Here is an 8,265-nt window from a genome sequence, read left to right on the forward strand (position 1 = left end):
CTTCGACCTTTATCTCTTTCACTCTCTCTTGTTCAGCTACCAATGTAATAGATCCTCCTTTCTTCCTTCTTTTTTCTAACTGCTCATCTTGTTCCAACTCAAGCTCATAAATTTTCAGAATGCCATAAAGTCTTTCCAAAGTGAACTCCTTATAATCTTGAGAGTTTCTGAGAGAAACAGGCACAGGTTTCCAGTCTTTTGGTAGAGATCTGAGGAATTTCAGGTTAGAATCTTTTTTCTGATAGACTCTTCCATGCAGCTTCAGTGCATTTTGTAGTTTTTGAAATCTACTAAAAATGTCACTCAAAGATTCACTGTCCTCACAATGAAAGTGTTCATGCTGCTGGATTAGAAGTTGCATCTTGTTTTCCTTCGCTTGTTTAGTTCCATCGCATATGATTTGAATTGTATCCCAAATATCCTTAGCAGATTTACAGTTGATAACATTGTCAAACATATCGCTATCAAGACCATTGAACAAAATGTTCATAGCCTTTTTATCCTTGTGCACTTGCTCAATATCTTCATCTGTCCACTCAGATTGAGGCTTTGGAATGCTTTGCTCATTGCCTACAGCTCCATCAGTGTCTGTAGCAGCTCTTCGAGGAACATGAGGACCTTTCTCGATGCAATCAATATACCTTTCATCTTGAGAGAGGAGATATGGGTGCATTTTCACCTTCCAGTGGTGATATTTGTCTTTATCCAGAAAAAGGGATCTTCACTCCAACATCCTTCCTGCTCATGTTGTTAGTTGTTTTGATCTTTAAACTCTTAGTGTGTCAAGAGCTTGCTCTGATACCAATTATTATTCCCGAATAATCTAACAACATAATTGCAGAAGGGGGGGTTGAATAGAATTCTGGTTTCTTTTGGATTTTTGAAAACTTCTTACGAATATATGTATATATATAACAGTGTTTGAATAAGCTAGTTGCGGATAAGAAATATTCAAGTATTCAAGCACAAAGTAAATAAACAAAAATGTTTAAAAACTTTCTGGTGGATTGATTTTTCCACCAGATATATATATAAATGTAGAAGATCTCTGTGATGCAAAAGCACACAGCTGCTTACAGGAGTTCTTACAAACTTAACTTGAGAGTGCTAAAGATACAGCTTATAAATGCTCTCTTATTCTTGCTTGTATTTTTTGTGTCAATGGATCGATTGATGTTTTAAATCTTGCTACTCTTAGTTTATATATATCACCAAGTTACATATGTGATAAGACAAAACATACGTCTATTATCTAGGTCTAATCACATGTTGCTCCATTTCTCTGTCCCATGCAATCCAGATAGATATAGCATCTTTGAACGTCCCTGTTTTGCATGAACATGGAAATGCTTCTATATCTTCATAATCTTGATTACAGGCTACCACATTCCATTTATGTACAATCAACCCATGTGACTGTCAAGTCGCTTTCAACTGCTATTCAGATATGATTGTTCTTTTTGACTTCAGTGTAATATCCGAGATATATCGTGTAATTATTTTTGCTATTAAATAATTATTATGTGTGTTCAGTATCTATTCTGTGAGATAATTGTTAAGTGTTATCTGGACTTGGATATTCAAAAATAATATTAATTGAGTATTTTAATTTTTATATGTCCAAAATAAAATATAGATAATTGTCATATCTTTCTAATGATTTTGATGTTGATTTATGGATTTATAAGAATCATATGAAATTTCTAAAATCTTTTTCCGGGTAATTAAAATCTATTTTATAAAAACGGGAACCAACCGACGTCACCCGTTGTTACGTTTTTGGAACCCGAAACTCTTCCGAGAACTCCTTCCTAACCTAATTGTAATATTCCGAGCATATTCCATGTTTCGACTTTTTCGATCCGGCGTACGGTTTGTTCTGCGCGGGTCCCGGTACAACATTTTCGAGACAATATTCGTTTCGGTAAATCAATAAAACCCGTATTTTCGATAAACGGGAGCTTTTTATTAAACTATCCCAATTATCACTTCGTAATACCTGTAACCAGGCGCTGAGACCAAGACCGCAGTACAAATTGTACTGGTTTGGATAATTATCCCGAAAACCGATACTGTTTGGATCAGTTTTTATAAATAAACGTACCGTTTTGATCCAACGGGATACTAATTTTCTATAAATATAAATAGCCTTCTACCGTATTTTATTTCGTATCAAAATCATTTGTAGACAGATAAATATATAATTTTACAGAGACTAATCATATATTCATAAATTGTTCCAAGAATCAAATCAACTTTTGAAGGTGTTATTGATCTTTGTTTGAAAAGCTCGAGTACTGGATTTGAAGGTCTTGAAAAGTTCTATCAGAATCTGTAATCCATATACCTGCAGAATCAAAGGTTTATTTTCTGGAAATTTATTTATTTTCAAATTTATTTTATTAAAAATATGAATTTTTGTTCGGATGAATGTTTGTATGATTTGATGATTGCATGTTGTAGAGCTTGTTTTCCTGATGATTTTCACATGTCATACGTCTGATTTGGAGTTCAATAACATGCTCAAAAGTGGGTTTAATTTTCGAATTTCAAAATTAGGGTTTATAACCCGTATGAATGTTTTCAATTGAAATTTGGGGGTTTTTGATTCAGGGGTTATTAACTGATGATTTATAGTGGGTTGTGTTCCTTATGAAATTTGCAATCGATTGATATATAGCTCATTAACAGAGGATGCTTGAATCGTAGGGAGTTGTATTTTTAAAATTCCCGATGTTCGCCGGAAACCGGCGATGTTCTTGGCCAATTTCCGGCCAGAACAGGGATGATTAGAATGATTTGTTTGCATGGATATGTTCATGGTAATATGTAGTTTAATTCTGGAGGTGATGGTGGTGGGAGGATGCCGGAAGTGAGTTCTCCGGCCACCCCCGATTTTCCGGCGACTGGAACTGCAAAATTGCAGTTTAGTCCCTGTATTTTTGAAGATGGTGAAGTTTAGTCCCTGTAATTTGCAAAGTTTTCAAAAATTGGATTCCTGTTTATAAAATGTTTAAAAATCATATTTCCTATTTATTTTTATTATAATAATTCATTTTTAATTTCTGAAAATTCTAAAAAAATAGTATTTTAATTCCAAAAATTATTTTTAATTCAGAATTAAATCCGAATTAATTAGTTAATTAATTCAGTTAATTTTTAATTGATTAATTGGTCAATTAAATTGGAAATTAATTGATTAATTGATTTAATTAATTATTAATTGATTTCAATTAATTATTCAATTAGATTTAATTACTTAAAAATGATTTAAAAATTCCGAAAAATAGTTTCGAGCTTTAAAATATTATTCTAAATTATTTCCAAGGCTCGATAATTATAATAAAATTGTTTCAGAGCCAGAACTGACCAACCAAACACTGTTTATTATTCCGAAATTGATCCAACAACCCGTTTTAATTACGAAAAATATTTTAAAAATCATTTTAAATACCCGAAAACCTATTTATGACCCGAGACTTCTTTATAAATGACATATCATTGATTACGTGATGTATTATGTGCTATACGTGACTTGTTGATTGACTATCGGTCTATATATTCGGTGTTTACTTGATTATTGCATAACTTTCAATCCGTTAATCGGATTTGGGTAAAACGAAGGGTAGATAGAAGTATGTGTTGAATAGAACTCTATGAGTCGATTATTGATAGATGCTTATGATATGTGAGCAGAAGAGGCAAGACATAGGAAAGGGAAACAGGTAGTTGAGGAGTAAAACGGTTGTGATTGGAAGCGAGTACAGTGTAGTAAGCTAATACCAGGCAAGTGTTCTGAACTTTCTCGAGATATTGTAATACTTGATAGTCTTGTTGATATTGCAAGTGCTTTGAAGCACTGTACCCTAAACCTTAATTCCAGTTATTGATCTTGAGTCGTAACCTGATTCTTTCTAGACCATTGATTGTTGTATACCCGAACACGAACTTCAAGTACACGATACTACTCCACAAATACATGCAAACAAAATCCTAAACACTGAACTGAATTACTTATATACTCAAACATTGTATCCTATGCTTTGAAAGCCCAAATCTTGAAACCCTGAAATGTTGATTCCTTTGTTATCCAATTCTTTCATTACCCAACATCCAAGCTTTGAAATTATCTTATTGATCTTTACAAGGATTGAAACCCTTTCATTGTTAAACACTTATTGTTGTTAATGATTCTGGTTATTGTTTATTATTTCTTATTCTGTTATTATGTTAGAATTGAATTGTTTTTATAAAATTGTGGACCAGATTCGTGGTCAGACCATATAATGGTCAAGTTAGGCCAATGTGTGTCTTGGATCCAGTAGTTAGATCAATGTTGTGTGCCTTGCTCAGGGTTAGTGTGTGACTGATCAGCATCCTAACCTTGGTTTTTAAATTAAAAGTATAATATCCAATTTTAAATCATAATCCATTATTCACTTGATATCATAATCATGTTCACCTGATGATCATTATTCTCAGTTTTGTCATTGTGACTTGCTGAGCTAGTTAGCTCATTTGTGCGATATTGTTTCTGTTCTTTTCCAGTTAAGAAGGAACCAGTTGGTACCGCGGCCCCCAGTCCAGTGCGAGAGCTAGGGGTTCAGGTTGATTGAGCGGAGTTAGTAGGCTTCTTTTGGGATAGTTTAAGTTTGTAAAAGTTGTAATAAAGTTTAATACTCAGTTTGAGTTTGAATGATTGGGATTTGAACGGTTTGTAATATATTAGTGTGTTTGGCTTGTGTGCATACTTTAACCTGTTGCAGTCCGTGGTGATTGGTAAGTAGGATCACTGCATATATTATTATTATCTTTATTATTGTTATAAGCAGGTTATAAAAAAGGTGTGTGTGTGGACCCCAAACTTCTGACCTGGGTTTGGAGGGCGCCACATTCAACATTATCCGTTGAGTCTGTTATGAATCATCCATCGAAGGTGGCTTGGGTCATCGGTTGAGGACTTTGCAGATTATCCGTTAATAGTGTTTCCTTAGCACTTGATACTCTTTCACTTATGCAGAATTACAATGCATCATCTATTCACAATTAGCAAGCCTATTCTGCATATCTTGCTAGTAGTCAACATGACTTGGCATTTCTATCAACTTTTAAACTTCTAAGATATTATAGTGTAAAGGAATGTGCTACAGAGTTATTAAACATAAGCTACTCAATCACTTTGATGGTTACAAAATCATTTAACTTATCTAGTTAGAGTGTTTTATAGAGTTATCATCAAGCCTATAACATATTTCTAACATAAGTGTTGGTTGATACAAAGTAATATATAAATCAATTATTTAAAAATCAACAATGATGTGCAAGTTGTTAGTTTGAAAATTAAAAAAAAAACTTAAATTTAAAAAAGAACAAAAAAGATTATACTCTTGAAAACCAAATCAATAATATTTTTAAAATTGCATATCTTAGTTTGTGAGCTACGAACTTGAAGTTTTTTTTGAATTCCTAATACAAATATTACTAAAGAAACTCAAGATGTTAAAATAACAAAAAAATGAAACGTTTCATAAAAAAAGAGAATAAAAACTAACAATCAAAAGCTATTATTTCTTAATTCTTGTTTCTTAAGGTGATACACGTAACATATAGAATTGGTCACTACGTGATCTCTACAAAACCTAAATTTCTGAAATCTTATAATGAGTGGATTTTTTTTAAAGGCCAAATATAGAAACTAATTACATACCAAGAGATACAGGGAGTAACAAAAAACTAAGTTAGTAAATTATCTAACACCAACTATAATACTAATAGGGGTATTCTAGTCATATAAAGTATACAAATATTTATTGTTATAATTTAATATTAGTTTATAAGTTATACATGAGTTAAAGGTTAACTATATGATATATTTTTAATTATTGAACAAAATGTTACATATCTGTAAAATGCCTTATTAATTTTGGATATATTAGACAAATTCCCTTTTTAAAAATCTAGTTTTTTAAAGTGAAAAATGAAAAATAAATTGATTTTAATATATCATCATAGTTTTAATAAATCTCGTGAGATCTCGTATCAAATTTTGAATATTTTTAAAATCGGGACAAGTCCCAAAAATAATAATGCACTACAGGTGAAGTTAGTAATTTTAATACAAATAATCAATTGACTTGATCTTATAAAGACCTCAAACACATTAATTTATATTAACATAAGATATTAAAAAATTTCACATTATTGGTAAGATATTCTCGTCGAGCTTGTAATTTAAATTTACTAAACGTAGAATGTGACGATATTTTTCGACCGGGTCATGTAGTCAAATATCGAGTATTTTTGAACAATGGTCCAAATTCTGATTTCAAATTCAAAATAAACTAAAATGCATTGACTCATCATAATTCGAACTTATCTAAATATGTAATATCAATATAGATTATTTATATATAAGCGATTCTATATTCAATATTTTCTTTTAAAATTATATATATACATTTTAATTACTTTTTATAATAAAAATATGTTAAAAATATATGTGTTAGGAATATATGTGCATTAGTTTAATGATATGCTTAACAAAACACTTAAGTAGAAATCTAGTGTTTGTAGCCTCAACGGATAAGACCACTTTGGCTATCCGTTGATGGTGTAGCTTTACTTAGAAATAAGTCCAGTGTTGTAGCACATTTCAGTCTCTGAATTTGAGATATAATTCTTAAATGTTGAGGGAAATTATAAGTCATGTTGACTACTAAAGGATATGCAGATAGGAAGGTCAATTGTAAATATTTCATGCCTTGTAATTTTGTATAAATGAAATGGTGTCAACGGATAACTTAAAGACCTTCAACGGATGAGAAACAAAGCTTCAACGGATGTCTCTAAAGCTTCAACGGATAACATCCTTCAACGGATGAGTGCATCAACGGATAGAGCTTCAACTGCTAACACATCAACGGATAAAGCCATCAACGGATGAAGGCTTCAACGGATGTTCTGTTAAATAGCAGTTGACAAGTGGTAGTTGTACCTACAAACAGAGGCACATGGGTTGACAGAGACAACTGAGATGTGGTAGCCTATTTCAGGAACATCAGAAAAAGCAGCCGTTCTACTCTAGTATAAAGAGGCAATAGTCAACAATACACTGGAGTAAAATGGAGAAGAAACAAGTGGAGAACTTATTTTATTATTGTACTTTTTATCTTTGTCTTCACTTGTAAACTTGGTGTTATATAAACCAAGTAGCAGCTAGTAATTAGAAGAGAATTTTTCCAGAGCTGTTTAGAAAAATCTTGAGAAAAATTATCTAGTTTGTACTAGGATGCAGCTGTGATCAACTTCTTGAATCACAGATTTTCTGAAAAACCATCTCTGGTGGAACAATAAATCCACCAGAAAAGTTTTTAAGGTCTGTTGTGTTCTGTACTTTTGTGCTTGAATATATATCTGTCTGTAAGCTTAAAGCAATTCACACACTTGTTTATCTTAAACACACAGCCTTTGAAACTGCTCAAAACTTGAAAAAGTTTTGAGATTTACATTCAACCCCCCTTCTGTAAATCTCATTGTTAGTTCACTAGGAATAACAATTGGTATCAGAGCAGGCTCTTGACACACAAAGAGTTTAAAGTTCTTGGAAACTAACAAAGATGAGTAAGAAGGATATTGGAGTAAAAATCCCAGTTCTTGACAAAGACAGTTATCACCATTGGAAGGTGAAAATGCACCTTCATCTACTCTCCCAAGATGAAGGTTATGTAAACTGCATTGAGAATGGTCCTCACATTCCCCACAAAGTAGCCACAGTTGCTACAGCCACAATTGTTGTTGGTCAATCCATTCCAAAACCTAGAGCAGAATGGACAATGGAAGACACAGAAGAAGTCCACAAGGATAAGAAGGCTATGAACATTTTGTTTAATGGTCTTGACAAGGATATGTTTGATAATGTGATAAATTGCACAACTGCCAAAGAGGTTTGGGACACAGTTCAACTACTGTGTGAAGGTACAGAACAAGTAAAAGAAAACAAAATGCAGCTTCTCATTCAACAGTATGAGTATTTTCATTTTGAAGAAAATGAATCTTTAAATGACACATTCAATAGATTCCAAAAGCTGTTGAATGGACTGAAGCTGTATGGTAGAGTGTACCAGGTGAAGGATTTAAATCTTAAATTTTTAAGATCCTTGCCAAAGGAATGGAAACCCATGACTGTCTCCTTGAGAAACTCTCAAGATTATAAGGACTTCACTCTTGAAAGATTATATGGAATCTTGAAGACTTATGAACTAGAGC

Source organism: Apium graveolens, chromosome 10 (genome assembly GCF_009905375.1).
Source record: "Apium graveolens cultivar Ventura chromosome 10, ASM990537v1, whole genome shotgun sequence".
In the NCBI taxonomy this organism is placed as follows: Eukaryota; Viridiplantae; Streptophyta; class Magnoliopsida; order Apiales; family Apiaceae; genus Apium; species Apium graveolens.